Source organism: Mesoplodon densirostris, chromosome 5, assembly GCF_025265405.1.
Source record: "Mesoplodon densirostris isolate mMesDen1 chromosome 5, mMesDen1 primary haplotype, whole genome shotgun sequence".
NCBI lineage: Eukaryota > Metazoa > Chordata > Mammalia > Artiodactyla > Ziphiidae > Mesoplodon > Mesoplodon densirostris.
In genome coordinates this window covers 971,476-997,479 of record NC_082665.1, presented here as the reverse complement: position 1 = coordinate 997,479, position 26,004 = coordinate 971,476, and the positions used below count along the sequence as shown (strand labels likewise).

General features: G+C 45.1%; 1 protein-coding gene across 8 annotated transcripts in view; it reads left to right on the top strand.

The window, feature by feature from the left end:
- PCBP3 (poly(rC) binding protein 3) overlaps nt 1-26,004 on the top strand; it is a 211,537-nt gene that overhangs the window by 80,998 nt on the left and 104,535 nt on the right. For 7 of the 8 annotated variants that reach the window (XM_060100338.1, XM_060100336.1, XM_060100333.1 and 4 more), the window contains exon 2: nt 803-841. The exons of the other annotated variant lie outside the window; for it this stretch is intronic. The gene's annotated coding sequence lies outside the window, so the exon portion shown is untranslated. The remainder of the gene's footprint in view (nt 1-802; nt 842-26,004) is intronic. 8 annotated transcript variants of the gene reach the window in all.

Sequence of the window (26,004 nt, the reverse complement as noted above, 5' to 3'; positions counted from 1 at the left end):
TCCTCATCTCAGGACTCGCCCAGGTTTGCCTAGGTTCCCCCTTCCTGCACTGTGGCCTCATGACCCTGCCAGAGCTGTAGGCTGGGCAACCAGGATGCATCATCACATGCGTTTCCTCCCTCGGGGTCATTGTCCTGTGCTCCCTGTTGTCCCACGTCTGAAGACCCTTGTCTCATGTCTTTTGGCTGGTTCTTCATTGTTAGAGGCTGGAGAGTTCCTCCTCTTCTGTCATGGCTGGAAGTGGATGTGTCTAACGTTCGCGTGGTCTTCAGTCCTCACTGGACAGATGCCTCTGGGCTGCCTGGAGGAGGCTCGGGCAGAGCTACTTACCTGCCCGTAGAGTCTGCACAGGCCGGGCTCGGAGGGCCTGCTGTCTGGGCAGAGCCCTCTTCAGACTTGGAACTGAGACCATGTGGGGGGGCATCTGGGTGGGGGGTCCTACCTGCACCTCATCGTGGTCTTCTCCTTACTGCTCCCCACAGACTTAAAGGGGTCTGGGGGTCAGCGCTGCCCTAGACTTCCACCAGGCTTAGGACTGTGGGCCAGGGTTCAGGGGAGCCTGGGCTCTGAGCGTTTATTGGTACCTTTTAAGTTCCAGACTCAGTTTAGAATCTAACCACCTTTCATGGGATTTTTTTCTCTTGGAGACTGCCTTCGCCCTTCCAAATAACTGACTTTGACTACATTCTTTTAAAAATCTCTTTAGTTTGATAAGACTTGATATCTAAGATGATAGATGATTCTTTGGGTTATTTTCTACCTATGATTTCCAGTTATAATAATTTTTTTAACCTGTTTACAGGGCTGCCTACAGACAGAGAAGCTCTTCACATGGTTCCATGTAAGTACTGCTTCTTATGATGCCATTGGAGAGGTATGTCTTTAAGTGATTCCTTCTACATCAGTTGAGCTGTAAAGTCGTGCTTGCATATGAAGCCGTGTGTCTTGCTGACTCTCCTTATGGCCTGGTTTCATGTCACATGAGGCATGTGTTACAGCTCAGGTGCAGCAGCAGTGTCCATGATGCGCACATTATCCCTTCTGGCTTCTGTAGAACCAATATTTAAAAAGAGGGAGCTTCCTCCTTTTGTTCTAACCTTTCTTCTTCAGAGTCAACGTGACTAAATTGTCCAGCAGGGGCCTGAGAGCCAGTTGTTAGCACGGGCGGAGCGGACAGTGCCTTTGTCCCGTGTTACAGCAGTGACGAGTGTGTGCTGTGGCCATGATGGCGTCGTGCACCACGGGCACCTCTTTGTGGCCGTGACTCCAGTTTTGCAAAACTACCTTGAAAGGATTTCTTTTAAATTTATCCTTAAGATGCCTTCGTTTTTCTGAAGCTTATAAATGTTATTTTCTAAAAGTTTTCAGTGGTCTTGCCCGGAAGGCTGGTGTGTTCAGGCTGGCGGCTGACGTCATGCAGTGCCGGCTCTGCTCACGTGAGCGCCTCACCGTGCCCTGCAGGGCAGGTGCTGTTGTTCTGTGCACTTCTCAAGGCTCGGGGGGACGACGTCTCTGTGCTCTTGGGTGGTGAGACAGGGGTCTGAGCCGAGGCCTCCGACCTCACGGGCCCGCGTCCACATCGCGATGGCAGGATAAGTGGGAGCTGCCTCGATGACGGGATGTGGGCTCCAGAGTTGGTGTCTGCCCTTCTCTTCCTGGTGGCCTTGACTGCTGCCCTGAGTGGCCGCCGTGGGGTCCGGGGCTCAGCCGATCCTGATCGGAGAGCACTCGCTATGAGCACCACAGTGACCTTCCGGTCTTGTCGCCTCAGTCCCCTCAGGAGACATGAGGGACGGTGGCGAGGAGTCAGGGAGCATGTGCACACGGGGACTTAGGGCGGGTGGGTAACTGGACACCCGACAGTTGAAGGGGAAAGTTCTTAGGTAACAAATTGCTTGAGCAAAGACCTTAATTGCCCTTTCATTCATTCAGTAAATATTGATAGGGCCAGCCACGCTTCTGGAATTCCAGCTTCCTTTATTACATCTGTGGGGGGTCACACAACATAAAAGTAATAAGCAGATGCATCACGTAGTGTGCCAGGTGGTGAGCTTGCCGGGGAGGAACAGAGAAGGGTCGGGGTCAGAGGTGCGAGGGCAGTTGATGGGGGTCAGGGCGGCCCCTGGGAAGGGGCATCTGAGCAGAGCCTTGGAGACACCGGGGTGGCCCCTGTGGGTGGTGGCGGGTGAAGGGCTCCAGGCCCAGGGGAGCCAGCGAGCGAAGGGGCGGGGCCCAGAGATGAGGGCAGCGGGGACACATGGGGGCCCTTGGTCACTGCGGGCAATGCTGCTGAGTGTGGGAGCGGCGAGCGGGTAGTCTTTTTTCTCCGTGTTGGATTGTTTTTTCAAACTAAAGCTGTTATAATACCTGCTTCTTAGAGGACATCCAAATCCCAACTGGCTTGGGACCAACTTTGTAATTGTGCAAATCTGGATCTAATTTTCACAGAAATACCGAGAGAAGGGCCTCTGGAACTCAGGCATATAAACAATACCCTGTGTGTGCTGGGCCTCTCTCTCCCCTAGACTTTGGTGTTGCCCACATCCCTCCCGCTGGCAGGCCTGCAGTTCTGGAAACAGCCAGCATGCTTGGGTGGGGCGGGCTGGCCCAGGCTACTCCCCCTGTGCGTGTGCAAGGCCCCAAGGGCCTAGTGTGGGCGCTAGAGGAGGCCCTGGCACCCAGGCATAGGCAGAGATAGCCGGGCAGTGCGAGCTGGCAGGACTGTGATTCCATGGGACTGCGAATCCCCTGAGGCTTGGTTAAGGAAAGGCAGCAGGCTTTTTATAGGGCGCCTGTGGCCTCTTCTGTGAGCGGGGAGGGAGCTGTTAGGGGCACTGAGCTGGCTGGAACAGAGATGAGTCCGCTTCCACGGCAATCTTAATCTCGATTGAGCCCTGCAGAGTCTTCCTGTGGGATTCCTGGGTGGGGGTGGGGGGTGACGAGCCAGAAGGGAACTCATCTGCAGTGGATGTTCCCCAGAGGACGTGGTGGCTCCGGAAGAACTTGTTTTTCCATTTGCACATCTTCCGAGAACTTTCCACACTTCCTTAGAGTCGGGCAAAGGGCAGGGAACAGCCGCAGACAGGCCTTTCCCCACCGCTGTGTGTGCCTGTGCTCAGATCCGGCTGGGACCCTGACCCCGGTTTGTTTAGCGGGGACCTGGGCTCCCCCAGCCTGCCCCATGCTCGGGGCTGGGCCTTCGGCCACACTAAGACCAGGGAATCAGCAAATAGTGATAACGAAAAACGTTGTTGAAATTTTTATTTACTTTGAAGTCTTTTATTCTTTGTAATACTGAGAAAGATTATTTGCTTTCTAGGCTTCCCTCCACCCCCGCCTTGCATTAAGATAATGACTTTCACTACACAATTGGAAAATATGAAAAAGAACTTTAAAACTCACCTATAGTGAGGGCAGACAGAGCCCCCCGACAGGCACTCCTCCAGCAGGGCCTCCTTCCCCCCACACTAGCCGTGTCCTTCTTGCTGACCCTCCACCTGCAGCCTGTGGTTCACGCGGCAGCCCTGTAACCACCTTCTCACAAACAACCCTGGTCCTTCCTGTCCCTCCACTGTCCCCTCCATGCAACAGCAGTGTGGTGTTGCCCGGGAGACCATGCAGCCCTGAAGACTGGCCAAGGGCCTGGGGGACCCCAAGCCCGCCCCAACCCAGCCTCGCCTCAACCCCTAGTAGGTGTGCTTTTATCTGAGGCCCTTCTTGTGCATCTGATCTTTCTTCCTCAGATTTCTAATGTAATCAGGTTTCAGTCTCAGCTGATGACCGCGCCTCGTAATTCAAGGAGAAAAGCGGAAATAGGAAAATTGTGGAAAGCCTGATTAAAAAGCAGTCAGACTCTCAGCCCCGCTCCCACACCTGGACAAACTGCTTCCCCACCCTGGCTGCAGGCTGGAGGGTGGAGCGGAGGCCCCGGCACAGCAGAGGGGACTGTCCTAGACAGGAGGTGGGGCCTCGCTCAAGTGGATTCTGGAGCCCTGTGGCCCCAGCCCCTACCCAGCCGGTCCCCAGAGCACTGGCAGCCTGGGGTGGGCCTTTGGGCGCGGGTTGGTGGAGCAGGCAGGCTGATGGGCTCAGGTGCTGCCATTAGGGTTGGGGGGGGCAGGGGGATGAGGCTCCGGGAGAAGATGGTGGGCTGCGTCCTGCTGTGCTTGAGGGATCAGAGGCCGGTGGGTCCCTGGCTGAGAGTTTGGAGGTAAAGTAACACTAAGTACATAGAAAATTATGCAAACGAGCAAGCCTCTCACTCACTCCAGGAAACACATGTACAAGAGGGAGATGCAGTGTGAGGTGTGAAGAGCAGGTCCGGCGCTGCCTGTGGTCCCTGCTGACAGCCGGTGGACAGAGGTGTAGCACTTGGAGGGACGGGGGGAGGGTGTGGGTGGGGTGGAGGTTCACCCTCAGGCTCTAGGAGGAAGCTAGTGGGTGACACACAAGACCCTGGAGTCAAGAAGAGCCATACAAAGCCGGTCATTAGAACTGAGGAGAGAAATAGCAAAAGAGGGAAAAAGAGCAAGACGCCTGTGGGGCAGAGGCGGGCAGAGGGCAGGCGACACGGCTCCCCATCAGCTCTGTGGAACTCTGACGGTTAAAACTATGTACGTTTATAATTTTGTTAAAAATAAAAAGTAAAAGGTTATATTGCAAATGCTGTTTCACACCCCAGAATTTGAAAGCAGGCCCCCAGCCCCTCCGCTGTCTGCTTCTGCCAGGCCGAGCTCCCCTGCATGGCCATCTGGCCCTCCCAGCGGGGCTGTGTCTTCGCCACTTGGCCAGATCGTGTGGCCCCTGCCTTGCTGAATCTGGTAGAAGATCTTTCTCCTTGGGGAGCTGAGCTCTGCAGCTTTAGGCCAGCAGGGCCCCCCCTTCTGGTGTTGTGTTCTTTCAAAGGCTCCAGGACCCTGTGCTCTCCTGGTTTTGCATGTTTGTTGTGTGTCACCTCCTCCTGCTTCCCCCGCCTCCCCACCACGTGTGAGCCCGCCTTGACGCACAGCACATTCTCGGTGCTCAGAGAGGACCCCGCTGATGGTCGGTGCTTGTGGACTACGGGGTCCAAGGCACTGCTGCAGACATTTTGTTCTGTTTCACTCCAGGTTCTGCCTCTGGGGTTAAGCTGCATGCCTACTTCTGTGCTCTGCTTTTAAACAGAATGGTATACGGCAAAATGTTCCACGTTACCATTTGAAAACATTATTTTTAAAAGGTTGCATAGTTTCCACTATATGGATGTAGGTATTCTTTTGTTAAATCACTTCATTTCTGTTCAATATTTGGATTGTTTTCAGATCTGGCACTAGTGTCGGTAGTCGTGAGGTGAGTTTCCTTGTGCATAACACGTCAGTCTCCCCCTTCCCGAGGCGGTATTGCGGTGTTTGTCCACGTGCAATCCTGGGTCAGAGGAGAGGGACACTTTAAAAGAGGCGTAACGTGCGATTGCCCAGTCGCTCTCAAGATGGTAGATTACAGCAGCGTGAGTGCCTGGGCTCCTGGCCCCTGAAAACCTGAGGCTTTATGCATCTCTAAAAGCCGAAAAGAAGTACAAGCGGGTTGAGCTTTTCAACTAGAGCTGGTGTGTCCTTCCTCATGATTTACTAAAGACATTCAGCTTTTATGTTTGCGGCTTTTATTTTCCCCAAAGAGTCATTCACCTTTTAATCTGACGTTGGCGTTTGGAGCCATTACATCAGTATTTTCCTCTGTGATATCATCTTCTGTGGCATTTACATTTGGAAAATCCTTTCCGCTCCTGAAATGTGGGTAGTCACTTCTGTTTTCTTTTCTGCTTTTACTTTTTGCATTGACATGTGTAATCCACTTGGGATTTAATTTGATATATGTTATTGGGTGAATATATGTTATTTGTGCTTACAGATATTGAAAACACTATTTATTAAAAATTACTTCATTTTCCCAGTGATTTGTGCTGCTACTTTTGTCCTATGTGTGCATCTTATATGATAACGTTGCATATACTAGTGTCTATTTCTGAATTCTCTAACTGATCTGTTTGCTCTTGTGCTAGTACACTGCTTTATTTATTTTAGTTGTATGGTATATTTATTTTGGCTATTCTTGGCTACTCAATTTCTAGATGAACTTTAGGATGATTTTCAAGTTAGAAAGCTGATCAGATTGGGATTTCATTTCAAATGCATCAACCTATAATTTAAATGGCAAACAGCTGATATTTTAGCAATATTCAGTTTTTAAAAGAGGAAGATATTCTATTTCTTCATTTATTCCGTTATTAGCCTTCTGTTATATTTTATAGCTTTCTTGCTGTAGGTTTTCTCTTTTGAGCTCTTTTCTAACTTATTTATATTATCTATTTATTGTGATTGGAATTTTTCCTATTACATTTCTCAAATATTTAATAATGTATAGGCAAGATATCAATTTTTATGTACTGCATGCGGCCATGCTTTTAATTGCAATAGGTTTGTCAGTTGAATTTTGACTTATTCCTGACTTGACCCAAATGTTTTCACCGTGAACTTCACAGTGCTTGCCGCGGCTGTCTGTCCGGTACATCGTGTTCATCAAGTTACACAAGTTTCCTTCTGTTGCTCTTCTATTAAGTTGTTTTTTGAAATCAAAAATAAAAGTTGCATTTTACTAAATGCTCACTGCTGTTATTAAGATAGTCACAGGATTTCCTCCTTTTATCTCTTAGTGTAGAGAATTCCATTGATGAAATTCCAAGTGTTGATTCTTGGAATAAATCCTGTTAGGTCTTACTGATACTTTTTAATCTCTTCCAATTCTAATACCTTTCCAGTATTTTATTTGGGCTAGAATGAGGGTTAATAATAGGGTTAGGGCTGGAGTTCAGGCTAGTACTAGGATTGGGTTCGTGTGAACCTTAGTTATTGTAAAGGTTCATGTGAGCATTACGGTGTGGACCAGGGTGATATGCTCTCTACGTTTCTGTGTCGGACCCAAGGGAGAAATGCCCTGGGGCTTCAGGGAGCCTGGCTCCGACCTGAGGGCAGCTACTGTGGAGCCGTGAGTACCGAGAGCAGCAGCTGAGCCCATGGGGGACATGACTCTGCTGGCCCACGGAGCGCCCCAAACACGGTGGCTTTAATGTGGTCAAGGTCGGTTCCCTTGGCTGTAACAGGCGTGGGGTGGATGGGCTGGGCTCCACGAGGCTCCCTGCCCAGAGGCCACGCCCACCCCCACGCTCTGGGTGGCCTGTCACTCTGTGGTCCTCCCTTGCTCTGTTGTCTTGACCTCTAGCTGCAACTACTCAGCCGGTGGGAAACAGAAGGGGCGCGATGGAAGGCAAGCAACTGCCTTTTCAGGATGAGAAGCCCGAGTTATAGCAGCTGCGTCACAGTCCACAGGACTGCCGCATGCTAACGGTGTTCTGTGGCACCCAGTGGGTTGCGGCAGCGCTAACGCAGGACAGCTGTGTGCCAGCAGCGGGCTATGGACCAGGGGTGCACTAGCCGTGCGCCGCGGAGGTTCCCACACCCCCGGAGGCTGGGCCAGCGCTGTGCAGCCACAGCTCTGCTGCCACGGAGGAGGGAGAGGGGTCTGGGGGAACGACCAGCCATCTGCACAGGCAGGGATGAGGTGTGTGAAGTGTAAGAGGAAAGGACAGGCAGAGGAGCCCACCGGCTGTGAGGGCGGGAGGGAGGGAGCCCCACCCGGCCGCTTCCCGGCCCCAGGACGCTGGCAGCGGTTCTGGCATCTGTGGTGCATCGTCCTGCCGCCCCCCTGCCCCCGCCACGCCAAGATAGCAGGGCCTGCAGGACGGGGCGGCGGTGGGCACCAGCCACTGTGGAATCGTGGAGACGCAGAGCTCGTGCTCCACGAGGGAAGGCGTTTCCCCATCCTCTGGAGGAGCTCGAGGAGCGAAGGACGAGTGCGGGGGCTGCAGCGGCGCGGGGCTGACTCTGCGGCTCCCCCGCCTCCCTTGCAAGGTTCTCACTCGCTCTTCCTTCCGCCAGGTGCCTCACAGGCCTGGCACCTCCCCTGGGGTGCTGCCCTACTGGGCCCACCGAGGCCTTAAGGCACCTGTTCCCTCCCTTCCTTCCTTCCTTCTCTTGGCTTTTCTTTCTTTTTCCGTCGAGCAGGTTCAGTCTGGGCTCTTTTTTCTGCCCTTGGAGACGCTGGCGAGTGCTGTGGCCCCAGAGCAGCCTGGTGTGAAGGGCTGATAGGGTTTCGCGGGATGACTCATTCCTTCCTCCCTCCTCTGCCTGCGCGTGGCCAGGCTGTCTGGCGGCCCTGCGCCAGAAACAGTGATGGAGCCGGAGCTGTGTGGCTGGCCCGTGGGGCCGGGGAGGCGTGAGGGGCTGGAGGACGAGTGGCCGCTGGGTATACTTCAGACAAGCAGGAGCCAGCCTCTCTGTGTGCTTTATTTACAAACGTGCCGCGCGTTCAGTAGGCAGCTGGCGGCTTAACCCTTGCTCTAGAGAGACGGGGCTAGGTGTGCCCCGGGGTGGAGGGCTGTGCCTCACCTTCAGCCCTGGTTAGAGCAGCCTGGTGTTTTCTGCCCTGGGGAGTGTGTTGCACGGCCACAGGGGCCAAGGATGCTTCTACTTCTCCAGTTAAACAGACTAGCTCTGCTTATTCAGGCCTCCATGTTCTTTCTCCGAAACTCAAGTGGCACTTATGGGTTATACCATTCGGTTTAGCGTGCGCTCCCAGGCACTCTGGCATCAGGGAGGCTGTCTTCTCTTTGATGTGAGGAGTAACCGTTGGTACGCTCCAGTAACGCTGAGCTGGAAAGAGGTTTTCAGTGTGGGCCTTCACCTTGTCCAAGAGCTCTGGCTGTTTCACTCTTTCAGGGCACAAGGCTATCACCCCCTGTAACCGAGTCTCTGTGCTTGATTTTACCCACCTGTCTCCCAGCTCTGCATCCTAGCATGCCTTTCATGAAAGGCCTCAGCACCACTGAGTGCACGTGCTCCGTCTGCGTGGAGCCGGGGCCTCAGGCCAAACCCAGCAGGCTGGGTGCAGCTGGAGCGCAGCTGTTCCTGGGCGCACAGCAGTGAGCTCTTCTCATTGTCCCCTGTATTAATTGGGCAGAGTGTGGGTGAAAATCATGGGAAGAGAACCTTCCAGTAGGATGCCTCCTGGGCCAGTGGAGTCAGCCTGGGGGTCCGGAGACGGGTTCTGCTTCCAGCCCTTCTCCCGGATCACCCTGTGACCTTGGCACCTTGGCTAGGTCATTGTCCCCGTCTGTGCTGCTTCTCCATCTGTGAGACTGCATCTCCTTACCTGTCCTGCCCAGTCCCAGAGCAGGAGGTCCAGGCCATTTAAGCTTCTACGGAGAGGGCAGGGAGCGTCAGGGTCTTTCCAGGGGTAAATATATGACCGTATGAGAAGATGGTCATAGTACTTGCTGTGTTCCAGGCAGAAGTTCCTCCCTGGGTCCCCACAATTCTCCAAGGCCTCTGATTAGCCTGTTTTGTCAGCAAAGAAACTGAAGTCAGCACCAGAGCAGAGTCAAGTCCAGAGCTCCCCTTCCAGACCTTCTTGTAACCCCTTCACTTCACCACTATTAAATGGTATGAAGTTCAGACTTCAAGTCTCATGGCCAGGTTATCTTCCAGGAAATTGGGCCATTTTCCGTTTTCACAAGCAGTCTTGGAGAGTGCCTGTTATAGCCCAAGGTAACACTGTGCGCTGGTGCAAAAGGTTTTTCTTTTTGTTTGTTTGTTTTTTTTCTCTATCAGTGAAGTTTTTTTTTTAATTGAAGTATAGTTGATTTACAATGTTGTGTTAATTTCTGCTGTATAGCAAAGTGACTCAGTTATACATATATATATATATACATTATTTTTTAAATATTCTTTTCCATTACAGTTTATCATAGGATATTGAATACAGTTCTCCGTGCCATACAGCAGGACCTTTTTGTTTATTCATTCCATATATAATAGCTTACATCTACTAACCCCAATTTCCCACTCCATCCCTCCCCAGTCCCTTCCCCCTTGGCAGCCACAAGTCTGTTCTCTATGTCTGTGAGTCTGTTTCTGTTTCATAGATAGGTTCATTTGTGTAATATTTCAGATTCCACATATAAGTGATAGCATATGGTATTCGTCTTTCTCTTTCTGACTTACTTTACTCAGTATAATAATCTCTAGTTGCATCCATGTTGCTGCAAATGGCATTATTTCGTTCTTTTTTATGGCTGAGTAGTGTTCCATTGTATATATGTACCACATCTTCTTTATCCATTCATCTGTCAATGGACATTTAGGTTGTTTCCATGTCTTGGCTATTGTGAGTAATGCTGCTGTGAACATTGGGGTATATGTATCTTTTTGAATTAGAGTTTTGTCTGGATATGTGCCCAGGAGTGGGATTGCTGGATCATATGGTAATTCTATTTTTTGTTTTCTGAGGAATCTCCATACTGTTTTCCAGAGTGGCTGTACCAACTTACATTTCCACCAACAGGGTAGGAGGGTTCCGTTTTCTCAGCATCCTCTCCAGCATTTGTTATTTGTAGAGTATTTAATGATAGCCATTTTGACTGGTGTGAGGTGGTACCTCATTGTAGTTTTGATTTATATTACCCCTATAATTAGAGATGTTGAGCATCTTTTCATGTGCCTATTGGCTATTTGTATTTCTTCTTTGGAGAATTGTCTCTCTAGGTCTTCTGCCCATTTTTTGATTGGGTTGTTTTTTTGTTGTTGTTGAGTTGTATGAGCTGTTTGTATATTTGGAATTTAAGCCCTTGTCTCGCATCATTTGCAAATATATTCTCTCAGTCTGTAGATTGTGTTTTCATTTTGTTTGTGGTTTCCTTTGCTGTGCAAAAGCTTGAAAGTTTGATTAGGTCCTATTTGTTTATTTTTGTTTTTATTTCTATTGCCTTGGGAGACTGACCTAAGAAAACATTAGTAGGATTTATGTCAGAGAATGGCAAAACGTATTTCTTTTTTCCAGGTTGAGAGGGAAGAAAGTATGGTAAGGTGAGGACTGAAGATGTCCACTGGATTTGGCGTGCCTGAGAGGGAAACTCAGCTCAGTGCTGCCAGAGGATGCCAGGGTCACTGGAGAGGGAGCATGTGGGGGTGGCTGTTTAAATATCTGACTCTGAAAACATGGGTCTAGGGGAGAGTTGTCTGCTTGTTTTTTAACAGGAGCTATTTGAATATGTTTAAAACCTGAAAGGGAGTTAGTAAAGAAACAAAATTTGAAGATTAAGGAGACAGAGCCTGGAATGCTGCTGAGATGCTGGTCTCCAAGGAGTCTGGCAGTGGCGTTTGGGTTTAGAGCACAGGGGCTGCTGTTTGCCAAGAGTGGGATGTTCTCTTATGCAGTCAGGTACCAGGCTTTGACCCTCAGACCATGCTCCAGTATCTTCTGTGGGTTCAGTGCCTTCTGGCAGTGCGGCTTCCTTCCAGTCCAAATCCAGTCCAGATCCAGTCCAGGGTCTGGTCTTGGATCCACTTGTACTTGGTTGTCTGGAGTCTTTAGTCTCCTTTAATCTGGAACATTTTCACAGCCTTCCTGTCAATTTTCTGATATTGACATTGTGAAGAATATGGCGATATATATTGCAGATATTTTTTTCCATTTATTTGTCATAAATATTTTCTCATGGCAATTTTGCCGTGCCAAATATTTTTATTTTTTATAAAGTTCAATTTATCTATCCTTTATTGCATCTGGGGTTTTTAGTCATAGCTGGATAGCCGTTTCCTACACTCAAATTAAAGAGAAAATCACTCATATTTTATCTTAGTACTTGTGTAGTTTCATTTTTTGTTTTTTAAAAACTTTTCAGTATTTTTTTTCTACAGGATATTTATTTTATTAACTTCTGTTCTTATTTCCTTCCTTTTGCTTTTTGGGGCTCATTTTGCTATACTTTTCCTAATTTATATTCGATTTTTGCTCATTGATATTCAGCATTCTTTTCATATAGGTAAGCATTTAAAATTAAACATTTCTTTCTAAGTACAGCTTGTTGCAGCGCACAAAATAAGATATATAGTACTTTTATAATCCTGAATTTTATGTTTCTACTATGACTTCTTTTTTGACTTATGAGTTATTAACAAGTGTTTCTCAATTCCAAACACATGGAGTTTTAAAAATATGTTAATAACATTAAATGACACAAATGAACCTATTTACAAAACAGAAAGAGACTCATAGACTTAGAGAAGGAATTTATGGTTACCAGGGAGGAAGGGCGTGGGGGAGAGATAGTTAGGGAGTTTGGGATTGACATGTACACACTGCTGTATTTAAAATGGATAACCAACAAGGACCTACTGTATAGCACAGGGGACTCTGCTCAATATTATGTAACAACCTAAATGGGAAAAGAATTTGAAAAAGAATAGGTACATGTATATGTATAACTGAATCACCTTGCTGTACACCTGAAACTAACATAACATTGTTAATCACCTATACTCCAATATAAAATAAAAAGTTAAAAAAAAATAGATAAGCAACAAGGATGTATTGTACAGCATAGGGAAATACAGCCATTATCTTATAACTTTAAATGGAGTATAATCAATAAAATTTTGAATTACTTTGTTAAAATATATATATATTATGTTAAAAATATACATTGTTGGGCTTCCCTGGTGGCGCAGTGGTTGAGAGTCCGCCTGCCAATGCAGGGGACACGTGTTCGTGCCCTGTTCCGGGAAGATCCCACATGCCGCGGAGCGGCTGGGCCCATGAGCCATGGCCACTGAGCCTGCGCGTCCGGAGCCTGTGCTCCGCAACGGGAGAGGCCACAACAGTGAGAGGCCCGCGTATCGCCAAAAAAAAAAAAAAAATATATATATATATATATATATATATATATATATATACATATATACATATATACATTGTTATTTATATATACAATATTTTTCAATATTTTAATTTCTTGGTTCACTGCATTGTTGACAAGGTGGTCTCTGTGTTCATCGTCTTTCACGTGCATGGAGGATGGCTCATGTGTGATCAAGCATCAGAAATGTTCTGTGCTTCAAAGTAGAACATATTCCGCTGGTTTGGAGTATAAGATCTATGTATGTCCACTGGATGAAGCTTGGAAATCTTGTTTAAATTTTTTCTATCCTTTTAAATATTTTTCTCTAACTGATACATCAATCACTGTGAGAGTTGTGTTTGAATCTGCCAGTATGATTGTAAGTTTGTCTTTTTCTTATATTTCTGTTCATTTCTGCTTTGTATAAAATGTTGACACTTTCTTGGAGGGTACATGCACGTCTGGAACTGTTGTAATATCTTACTAATAAATTGAGCCCTTTTATCTGTACGTGGTGTGGTCTATATCTGGTCTTGCATCTTTGCCTTAAAGTAAATTTTCTCTGATATATTTGCCCAGTATATATTTTTCTTCCTCCTTCTTTCAGACTCTTTGTATGTTTTAGCTGTATCTTTCAAGATGGTATCCAGTGGATTTTTTTTTCCTCTCTGACCATCTTTGTCTTTTACAGATTGGAGAGTTTAGTTTACTTTCATGTACTTTAATTACTTATAGATTTGGACTCCTTCCTACAATCTTAATTTGGGCTTTCTGTTTAGCTCAACTTTTTAATGTTTATTTTTACTCTTCACATTTCTGATTGACAGATTATTTTTTTCCTCAACAGTTTTCTCCTTCACTGTATAATCTTGGCTTCTCTTATTTTCATGTTTGTCTTACATGTGTACTTGATTTATCAATGTTTAAAGTTAATCAGTATCTTTAACCATATCCCAAATGATACAAGAATCTTAAAATACGTTATCTTTGGTTATCCTCTCCTGACTCACATGTTATTTTCATTCTCTGTTGTTATATATTTAACGCCATGCAACCCTCTTTATATTACACCGTCACTGTCCGTTTAGATGTGCTCACGCCCCACCACTGTCTTTGCTCTTCATTTCTTCTTGTTCTTTAGATGCTGCTGCTTCTAAAGTGCATCATGGTGAGAGTGTTAGTAGAAAACAATTTTAAACTGAAAACCTTCTTTATTTTCCTTTTATGTTTTATTTTTAATGTTCAGAACATATTTTATTTAATAAGTCATTCTGAAGTTGTTTTGCCTAAGATTGCTTTCAAAAATGAAAATCAGTTCTAATGGGAAAAATTGGCATGCAACATACTCTTCTTTAGAAAAAACTTTGTTTACATGTTCAAGAGTAGTGATATATCTTTGCCTTGTTAAATACATATATGATATTGCCATAATGAAAAGGGGTATCGTAGGAATAGTTCAAGTATCCAGTAAAAAATTAATGTTGAAAAACCAACAAATCTTTTCAGTTCTGTTCTGGAAGTCTAGTGTGTTGACTTACTTGTTGGATCCTTGCCAGTGGGAGGGGGTTTTTTTTGTTGTTTTTTTTGTGTGATTATTTTTTCACTGCCTTATTTTCTTCTCTATGGTTGTTTAATTTCGGCTTGCAAATCTACCAAAATCTGCCAGTGTCTCTATTTATGACTCCTAGAAATTATTTTAAGTTTTCAGTAGCATTTTTTTTAATTTTCATTTTTTCTCTTGTTACAGCTTGAAAATCCTCATGAGTTTTATGTTGAGCATGATATCTCTCAGTGCCCTAAAGGCATAGATGGAACTTGCCATGGATCCTAGTTCAGGCTTTAGTAGGGGCTGAAAATTCAGTAACAGAGCAGCTGGTAACAGTTCCCACTCTTAGCTGAAAGAAAATAAAACAAAAATGTCTTGAAATAACTTTAAAATTATCTTTCACTTTAATTCTTAAAAGATATTTAAGAAAGATATTTCTTAACTTTCTGGGTGGAAAGTTACTTTCTTGGAGTTGGCAACCATAATATTCTGCTGTCCTTGGCTTCCGTGGCTGTGGAGAAGCTACCTTTTAATCTAAATGATACTCATTTAAGGAATTTTTGAAACTGGTTACTTTTAAGATCTTCTCTGTCTTTGCTGTTATATAGTTTCGCCATGGTGTATCTAGGTATAGATTTCTTTATGTTTATCCTTAATGGGAGTCATCTTATTTTTTTATTTTCACATCAAGTTTATTGAGGTATAATTTATGTAGTATAAAATTCACTTTTTTTAGGGATACAATTTTATGAGTTTTGACAAACATATGCAGATATTAGCTATCAACACAATCATAATATAGAATATTTTCCCCACCCTCAAATTCCCTCATGCACCTTCTCCCTTCACCTCAAGCCCCAAACACTGATCTGTTTATTGTATCCCCAATTTTACTTCCTCAGAATATTCTATAAATGGAATCACGGTATGTAGCTTTTTGAGTTTGTTTTTTTTCTGCTTACCCATAATGCTTTTGAGATGCATCCATATTGTTGTTGTCACATTTAATGAATGTACCACAATTTTTTTATCCATCCACTGCTTGATGGACATTTGAAGATTTACAGTTTCAGGGATCATGAATAAACCTGCTGTAAACTTTCTCACATAGGCCTTTATGTGGATGTACGTCCTCGTTTTTAATAGGTAAATACCTAAGAGTGGCTTTTCTAGGTCATACAAGAAGTGTGTGTTTAACTTTGTAAGAAACGCCAGAGTTGTTTTCCTAAGTTACTGCACTATTTGGCATTCCCACAAGCATTTGCTCTTGAAATGTTAGCTCTCGACATCAGTTTTTAAAATCTTATTCTTTCTAGTGGGTGTATAGTGGTATCTCATAGTTTTCATTCACATTTTTTGATGACAGATGATATTGAATATTTTTCCTATGTTTCTTTGCCATCTGTGTGTCTTCTTTGGTGAAATGTCTGTTCAAATATTTTGCCTATTAAAAATTTTGTGCTAATTATGTTATTATTATTGAGTTGTGAGGGTCTGTTGCATACTCTAGATACCAGTCATTTATGAGGTACATCTTTTCCAAATATTTTCTCCCGAAGTGTGGCTTGAGTGTTTATTTTCTGAACAATGTCTTTCAAAACAGCAGTGTTTAACCTTGATAAAGTAAAATTTGTCAAATTTTTTTCTTTTATGGTTAGTGCTCTATGTCCTAGCCAAAAATTCTGTGCCTTCCTCAAGGTCACAAAAATTACTTCCTATTTTTTTCCTGGAAATTGTATAGTATTGGGTTTTACTTTTTTCCCCTCTGATCCATTTTGAGCTATTTTTTTTAATATGGTGCATGATATAGTTTCTTTTCTCCCCTGTGGACGTACATTTCTTTTAGCATGGTTTGTTAAGGACTGTTGTTTTCTCTGTTGTCTTTTCTTCTTCGTCAGTCGACGATATATGGGTGGATCTATTTCTGAACTTTGTGTTCTGTTTAATTGCTTTATTCGCCTCTTCTCTCACCAATACTGCAGTATTTTGGTTACTGCAGCATATTCCAGTAAGCCTCGAAATCAAGTAGGATGAGTCCTCCAATGTTAGTTTTCTTTTTCAAAATTGTTGGGGTTTTTTTTTTTTTTTTTTTAAACTGGAGTATAGTTGGTTTACAATGTTGTGTTAGTCTCAGGTGTGATTCAGTTATACATACATATATATCTATTTTTTCAGATTCTTTTCCTTTATATGTTATTATAAAATACTGAGTATAGTCCTCTGTGCTGTACAGTAGGTCCTTGTTGGTTATCTATTTTGTATATAGCAGTGGGTGTATGATAATCCCAAACTCCTAATTTATCCATCCTGCCCCTTTCCCCTTTGGTAGCCATGTTTGTTTTTTAAGTCTGTAGGTCTATTTCTGTTTTGTATATAAGTTCATTTGTGTCATTTTTTTTAGATTCCACATATAAGAGATATCATAAGATATTTGTCTTTCTCTGACTACTTCACTTAGGATAATAATCTCTAGGTCCATCCATGTTGCTGCAAATGGCATTATTTCATTCTTTTTATACCTTCTTACATAGGTTTATTCCTAGGTATTTTATTCTTTTTGATGTGATGGTAAATGGGATTGTTTTCTTAATTTCTCTTTCTGATCTTTCATTGTTAGCGTGTAGAAATGCAACAGATTTCTGTATGTTAATTTTGTATCCTGCAACTTTACCAAATTCATTGATGAGCTCTAGTAGTTTTCTGGTAGTGTCTTTAGGATTTTCTGTGCATAGTATCATGTCATCTCTTTTCCTATTCTAAGTCCTTTGCTTTTCCATATAAATTTTAGAATCAGTTTGTCAATTTCTACACAAAAGACTGCTGGGATTTTGATTGGAATTGTATTGGATCTAGAGATCCATTTGAGGAAAACTGGCATCTTTTTTGTTTGTTTTATTTTTGAGATAAAATTCATATATCATGGCAGTCACCATTTTAAAGTGTAAAGTTCAGTGGTTTTCAGTCTGTTCTTTAGCTTGTGCATCCATCACCACTATCTAGTTCTATATCGTCGTCATCACCCTTAAAGGAAAGTGTGACGACATACCCATTAATAGTCATTCCATATTCATTCCTTCCTCCCCGCCCCTGGCAACCACTAATCTACTTTCTGTCTCTATGAATTTGCCCATTCTGGACATTTCATATAAATGGAACCATATAATATACCACCTTTTGTGTCTGGCTTTTTCACTTAGCATAATATTTTCAAGGTCTGTGTATAATGTAGCATCTTTTAGTACTGTATTCCTTTTTGGGGCTAAATAATACTCCATTGTATGGATGCAGCACATTTTCTTTATTTATTCATCAGTTGATGGATATTTGAGTTATTTCCACCTTTTGGCTATTATGAATATTTACGTATAATTTTTTGTATGAATATATGTTTTAATTTATTGGGTTTATATGTAGGAGTGGAATTGTGGAATCATATGGTAACTCTATGTTTAACTTTTTGAAGAAATGCCGAACTATTTTCCAATGTGGCTACACCATTTTACATTCCCACCAGCAATGTTTCAGTGTTCCAATTTCTCTGTTTCACTTGCTTTTTTCCAGTTGTTTGGTTCTAGGCATTCTAGAGGGTAGGAAGTGGTATCTCATTGTGGTATTGATTAACATTTTTCTAATAACTAGTGATGTTAAGCATCTTCTCATGTGCTTATTGGCCATTTGTATATCTTCTTTGGAGAAGTGTCTATTCAAATTCCTTTTCTACTTTTTAATCGGGATGTCTTTTTTATTGTTGATTTATAAATTCTGAATACTAGACCTTTAGATATATAATTGATATAATTTTTCCCCCATTCTTTGGATTGGCTTTTCACTTTCTTGGTGGTGTGCTTTGGTACACAAAAGTTTTAAAATTTTATGAAGTCCAATTATGTATTTTTTCTTTGGTTACTTGTGTTTTAAAAACTTGCCAAATCCAATGTTATGAAGCTTTTGCCCTATTTTCTTCTAAGAGCTTTATAGTTTTAGCTCTGACATTTAGGTTTCTGATCCATTATGAGTTAATTTTTGTATATGGTGTAAATCAAGAGTCCAAATTCATTCTCTTGCATGTGGATGTCCAGCTGTCCCAGCACCATTTGTTGAAAAAACTATTCCTTCCTCCAGTAAATGGTCTTAGCAACCTAGTTGAAATTCACTTGATCACAGATGTATGGATTTATTTCTAGACTCTCAATTCGAAGCCATTATCTATACGTATATCATTATGCTAGTACTACACAATCTCGACTTCCATAAATTTGTAGTAGGTTTTGAAATTGGCAAAGGTGAGTCCTTTGACTTTGTTCTTCTTTTTCAAGATTGTTTTGGGTATTTGGATATTCTGTTTTTTTGTTTTTTAATTCCATATCATTGTTAGGATCAGCTTGCCCGTTTATGTAAAAAAGGGCAGATAGATATTTGACAATGATTATCTTGAATTTGTAGATAAATTTGGGAGTGGTGCCTTGTTAAAAATATGAATTCTTTCAGTCCTGGAACAGAGGACGTCTTTACATTTATTTAGGTCTCCTGTAACTTATTTCAGTGATATTTTTTTTTAGTTTTCATGGTACAAGTCTCACATTTTTGTTAAACTTATTCCTAAGTGTTTTATTATTTTTCATGCTATTATGAATGTAATTGTTTTCTTAATTTCATTTTGAATTTTTCTTGCTAGTGTATATAAATACAGCTGAATTTTGTACATTGATCTTATATCTTGCCTTATTGAACTTGTTTATTAGCACTATTTTTTTTTTTTACAGATTCCAATCCATATACTCTTTATTTCTTTTACTTCCTTTATTGCACTTACTTAGGATCTCCAATATGATGTTGGTTAGAGATGGTGAGGATGGACATCCTTGCTTTGTTTCTGATCCTGGGGGAACAGCATTCAGTTTTTCACCATTAAGTGTGATGATGGCTGTAGGTTTTCATAGATGCCTTTTATCAGGTTTAGGAATGTGTTAAGAATTTTTATCATGAAATGCTTGTTGAATTTTGTCAAATGCTTTTTCTATTGAAATAATGGTTTTCATTTTTAATCTATATAAATGGTAAATTACAGTGTTTGATTTTCAAATGTTGAACTAACATTACTGGGTCAAATCCTACCTAGTTATGATGTATTATGTGAAAGGGATTTTATTAAGGATGCTTGCATGTATATTCATGAGGTATTTGGGAGTGTAGCTTTCTTTCCTTGAAATGGCTTTTTGTGGTTTTGTTGTTCATGTAATTTTGACCTCATAAAATGAGTGGGGAAGTGTTCCCTCCTTTCTTATTTTCCGGAGGAGTTTGTGTAGAATCCATGTTCTCTATTTCTTAATTGTTATTAGAATTTTCCATTAAAGACATTTGAGTGTGGAGTTTTCTTTGTTGGAAAGTTTTAAACTGTGAATTCAATTTCTTTCACTGTTATGAGACTCTTCACTTCTTTGTGTGGATCCAAGTTTCTGTTTGATGTCATCATCCTTCTACTGGAGCAGCTTCCTTTAACATTTCATGTTATTTATCTGATATTAACTTCTACCACATTTTAGTCTTCTTCAAGGACCCCAATTACATCTTGTCAGACTTTCTTCCTCTATACTTCATGTCACTTAACTTCTTTTCCAAATTCACCATTTGTCTATGGTCTTTTGCTGTAACCTATAGTAATTATCCAGAAGGGAGCCCAGAGAGACAAAGCAATATAAACAGTGAAAGAGAGGATAAAAGACTTAGAGAGAGATTAAAAAGCCATAACGAATTCACTGGTGTTGAGAAGGAGAAGAGAGAGGAGTGGGGTAGAGGTAGTATTTGAGGAGCTAATGGCTAACAGTTTTACAGAATTGATGAAAGCCACCATTGTATAGTTTCAAAAAGCCTAACAAATACCAGTCAGGTGAAATGAAGAGAAATCTGTGTCTCGGCAAATCATGCTGAACCTCTAGAATACCAAAGACAAGTAAAAGGTCTTAACGTAGAGAAAAGAAATTGTTTGAAGAAGGAACATTAAGGCCATCAGTTGACTTTTAACTGCACCAATGGAGACAGGAAAATGGTTGGATCTTCCATGTGGTGGGAGAAAAGAAATCCCCCAGCATCCTGTACTTCGTGAATACGTTGTTCAGGAATGAGGACAAAATAAACACATTTCATAGAAACAGAAGCTGAGAGAGCTTGATACTATAGGCCTTCATTAAAAGCATTTCTAAAGGATTCATATCAAGAAGAAAGAACGTTTGCCTATATGGTAGTTACGAGATTTAAGAAGTTAAAAACAGAGAAAGTTGTGTGTTTCAGTTAATCCAAACACACATTAAATGTTTAAAGCAATGAGGCAAATGTCTGCTGGGCTTAACAACAAAGAGTTGAACTGAAATTCAGGAACGTCAGTGGGGAGGGAGTGGAGTTACAGGGTTTTAAGGTCCGGGGCTTGCTTGGGTGGAGTGTGAAGATATCAGACTTTGATAAGTTAGGGATTTATGTGATCATTTTTAGGGTAAGAAGTAAAAAGAAAAACATGTATAAAGTAGTGGAGGGAAGAATCTAAAAGATAAAGGAGACTTACAAGAAACATAAGGAAAGTAGAAAACACAACAAAAAAATGGCACATAAATCCATATATACCAAACCTTCTATAAATATTAATGGGCTCCATGCTTTAATGAATTGCACTGAAAGAATGTTCCCTCAAAGCTCCACTGTCTTAGCATTGGGTGTTGCCATGGTGGAGCTTTAGAGCTCACTCCTCATCCTTGGATTTTTCTAAATTTAATCAGAATATTGTTCTTTGGGTCCTCTATGTTCATTCTTTCTGGGATTTAAGGACCTCTTCTTCATATCTTTCACACTTTCTCTTTTTCCTTTCACTCTGCATTCTGGAAAGTTCCTTGGCTTCATCTTCTTTCTGCTTCATTCTGAAGCTGTGTCTATTTACACAGTATGTGTCCATAGGTTTTTATTTTGACAATATTTTTCCCTCTCAGGGTGTCTACTTGTTTCTTTCTCCTATAGGGAATGTATCCATCGCCTTGAACATAGACATTAGTGCTTATTGTTTGCTTGGTGATTTCTCAGATGACCACTCTTATTTTGAGCTTGGTGTCTCTCTTTCATCACATTGGTTTTCTTCAAATATTGTTTCTTTGTTGGCTGATGAGTTTTGCATTTTGAGAATGCCTGTCTCTGGTGAGTCTGGTAAGAAGTTGAGGGGTGTGTGGCCAGGTGTGGCTTGTCCCAGAACATCCTGCCTCTCTCCTCTTTGGCCTGTGTGGAATGGGCACCACCGCTGCCCTGGCGGGAAGTTGCTGTGCAGGCAGACTCCCTGACCGCATCTCCTGGCTCCTGCTCACGGTTGTGTCTGCTTCGCCATCTGACTCCTCCGTGGAACTCTCGGAACAGTCATTTCTCCATAGAGTTTCCCTCCTCTGCTTTCTTTCTGTGTTGTTTTCTGTTGCTGTGTATCAAATAGCCCACAACTGAGTGGCTTAAAACAACAAATATGTATTATCTCAGGGTTTTTGTGGCTCCGGAACTTAGGGGGCACCTAGCTGGTGGTTCTGGCTCTGGGTCTGTCATGAGGGTGCAGATGATGGCCTTGCTGTGTCACCCGAAGGTCGGCTGCGCTGGAGCAGCTCCTCCCAAGCTGGCCTTGTCGTGTGGCCTCGGGCAGGACTCCTCAGCCCCTCAGCTCCGGACCTCTCCCGAGGGTGGCTACTGTCCTTCTGGCCTCTGGTCCACTCCCCCGAAGCGAGTGATCCAAGAGGGGGAATGAGGAGGAAGCCACATCCTCGCCTTGGATGTCACAGTGTCCCTTCTGTGCCATCCCTTCTGGGGTGGGAGGGACACTGTTGTCTACTTTTTTCAGGGAGACTCTGTGGACACATCTGAAACCCCCTCCCTCTCGCTGAGGAAACTCTCCCGTGTCCTCATGGTCTGCAGGTCCATCTCCACGTGGCCCTCGTAGAGCAGACCAGTCACAGACCTTCAGCACGATGGCACGAGCCTGGGCTTTTCATGTCTTATAGGTGTTGTGGTTGTTTTCATCATCTTGTCTTTGGTTATAGGCTTTTGTCTACGTAATTTCATTTATAAAACAGTATGTGTCTGACTTTCTTTCTTGCGTTGTTGAGTCTGACACACTGTTCTTTGAAGTTTCCAAGCGGGTCACTCTTGGGCAGACAGTGCTGCAGCGGGTGCTGAATCTTTTCTCCCTCTCACCCATGGTATTGCCAGAGACAAGATACAAATAGCAAGGGCATTTCTATTATTTAAGGCACATTTTGCAGTTCCCGTCGTGGAGTGAAATCGCATTTCCTTATTTCTGGGTTGGATGACATATTGGATGATGATTTATTTATTCAATATTCATTCACTTCTCACCGTGCTCTGATCACGCCCTGGCCCTGTGCGGGGCTCTGGGCACAGTTTCGGCCACAGCTCCCCGCTGCCGAGGCTCCGGGCAAGGGGGACACAGGCCCTTCAGTGTGGGCACTGTGGTGCCCGTGGTCGTGGGGAGAGCCTCGATCGAGGGCTGTCTGCATGCGAATTTCATGTCTGCTCTCCTTCCTGTTCTTCCCCTGAACTCTCTCTGCAGAGTCCTTGGAAGATGACCAGGTAGAAGGAGGCAGGATTAACTGCAGAGAGTGTTTGCTTGAGGGCCTGTCAGAGCCGAGGATCAGAAGGAGGGGTGGTCCCAGATGTGGACGGCGTGGCTGCAGTGGCCCTGGCGACCTGGTGCTCAGGAGCTCTCACAGCTTCCCGCGTGGGCACTTGACCCCGGACCTCAGTGCCGTCAGCCCCGGGCGGGTGGTTTGCTTTTCCTGGGCTGCTGTGGGTCACAAGCTCTGCACATCCATCCAACACACGACCTTGTTCTTCTCCCCAAGGGCTTCTCAGAGGACGCGCGCTCTTCTCCATTTGTCGTGCTCCTGGAAGCCTTCATCTGGTCACTGGTTCCTGGGGGTCCGGTCCTACCTCGTTCAGGATTTGCTCATTAGGCTTGATTTCGTCTGCATCAAACAACCAGTCAGCTTAGCTTCTAATCATATAATGTGTCTAATGCTGTACATGGCCTTCACCGTTAAAATCACTGAAGAGAAATAGCTTTATGACTGTGAAACTAGCTCTAGGCCCCACCCCCTGCTTTTTTCTTCTTGAAATCATCGTTTCTGTGATACACTTTCACAGCGATGACGGTGCTGAGCAGAAGCAGCTGGCTGTCCCCTAGTCTCCCCCTGTGTGTGGGCTGCAGAGTGTCCCGACCCTGTTTCTGTTCCAGTTCAGCTTGCTGCCGAAGCCCCTCTCAGAAGCCTGGCTTCGCGGGGTGCAGGCATTCACGGGGCAGCTTCTGCTGGACGTACCCGGCAGATGGGAGCCCTCAGAGAGTTTTCTGGGCGGGGACAGGCAGATGTGGTTAGTGCCTGGGGGTGGGGCACGGCATGGAGTCAGCCACCCTGAGGGTGCTTTTAAACAGTCATAGAACAGAAAAGTGAGCTTTAAAATGTCCGCTTCTCTTTGCCACATCCTGGTGAGGGAGCGCGGTGTCGTCGTTCTGTGTTTGCTAAGTGATGATCGCAAGCGTGGAGACAGATGCGAGCTTCCCGGGCGCAGGCTGGGGCTGAGCCAGAGATGCGGTGCCCCGGGAAGGAGGGGCTGGGGGTGGAGGTGAGCCCTGTGGCTGCTCCGGGCCCAGAGGCTCGCTCTGCACAGGCAGGGAGGGTGGCACCGGCCCAGGGCGCGCTGGGCAGGGCGTCAACTCCTGCTCCCCGTGGGCACGGCCTGGCCTGCCTGGAGCACCTCCTCCCCCTCCGTGCACGTGCCCTGCACACAAGGAGCCGCGAGCAGGGCCCAGCCCAGGGAACTATGGGGACGTGGGCACAGCAGGCCCAGCGCCGGCCTGTCCTGGCAGCTCCCCGAGGAGGCCAAGGACTTGGGCTGGGTGAGGGCCTTCCTCCTGCTGGAGAGAGGCCTCGGGCCACTGCCCGGGGTGACCTGCTCTGGAGGTGCCTGTGGCCTCTTTGCTGGTGTTTCTCCCGCACTGACTCACTCTGAGCTCGTCGTGGCTGGGTCAGCCCTGCCTGCCGGTGGGCCAGCAGTGGTTGAATGGGGCCTCTGCACCGGCCCCGTGTGGTTGGAGCGACCTGCTCAGTCTCTCCAAGTTGAGGGTCATCTGCCAGCCCCCTGGGGCTGTGGGGAGGGACCAGGCTGCAGGCAGATGCCTGGCCCAGAACCTGGCCCAGAAGGTGCCTTCGTTGCGGCTCCTTCCCCGCTCCCGGCCACTTCGTCACAGGAACAGCTCCCAGTAGAACCCACGGGTCTCTCCTGAGCCCTTGTGGAAGAGCAGCCCCGTGTGGCCCTGCCCCTCCCGGAAGCGTCGGGTGCCACCGGTGTGCCTGTGTCCTCGAGGCTGGCCCAGGCTTTGGCACTCGGCCCAGGTGTTGGTTGAGATGAATGCTGGGAGAATCCAGGGCACTGCTGACTGGGGGAGCGGAGTAGCTTCTGTCTAGTTGGCAGTTAACCTTGGCCAGTTCCCTCCGTATGAATCCCAGCTTCCCCATGTGTACTGAGTGACCTTGACCTCTGCAGGGGCTGGTGCCAGGACTCAGGGAGCTGCTACTCATGCAGCCAAAGCAACCTCTGTCATCTGCTAAGATTCCTTTTTAAAAGAAAAATTAGGAGAAACATTTAGCGTGCACATTTTATGTGCATTAAGTGAGTTGATGAGCGTTAGAGATTTAAACAGGTTTCCAGATGCCAACCGGAAATAAGCGTGTGTTCGTATCTTGTATGTAAAATAAGACAGCAATCTGTGTGGAGATCTACGTGTGTCCCTGGCATGCGCACACTTCTCCCGCACGCCCCCAACCCTGATCCAGAATGGCCCCTGCCCTGGAGTCTCTGCCAACCCTGGGAGCGGCCTGTGCCCGCCTCGTTGGAGGAACCATCTTAATTACTGCTCTCTCTTGAAGGCTCAGTCCGACGCCAGCTCATTTTGCTGGGGGCTGGGATGGCATGCGGTGCTGTCCAGCATAGGTCCGGCTCTTTGGGGTGGTGAGAGGTGGGGTGCATACTCCAGGTGGACGCAGCTGTGTGAGCCGACAGCCCATGTGACCACTCCAGGGCTGCTGGGATGCCGTGCGGGCTGAGGGCAAGGGAGCCAGGCTGGGCCCAGGAGACCCTCCCAGCAGCAGCTGCACCCTTGGATTAGCACGAGCCTTTGGTGGGTGGAAATGACGTGATCAGATTTTTTCTTAAGAAAACTTATGTTCCTGAAACAGAAGTTGGTAGAAACAATAGCTTAAAATATTAGGAGGATAACACACATAAACAGGGGAAATTGCTCAGGTTAAACCCAAGTCAGCAACTGCACAGAACAGCTGCGTCCCCGCCAGAGGCTTCAATGAGGTGCAGGGCTCAGGGGGCTCCCTGTCTCCCCCACCCACCCTGGGCTGGCCTCGTGCTCCGCGGCAGAAACGCTTCCTTGAGATGGAGGTTCCTGCGGGTGGAGATGTTCACTTTTAGAATATTGTTGCTTGACTTCGCTTTTACTCACAGTAAATTGCTGAAGGCATTTCAGTTACGCAGTGAAAATCATTAGCAGAATGCTCGTTACTTAGCTTCAGACTGTGGGGCATAATCATGCTTTCCGACGGTGCAAAGCAGATACATTTGAAGGGAGATTTATTCACATTTTCCAGTA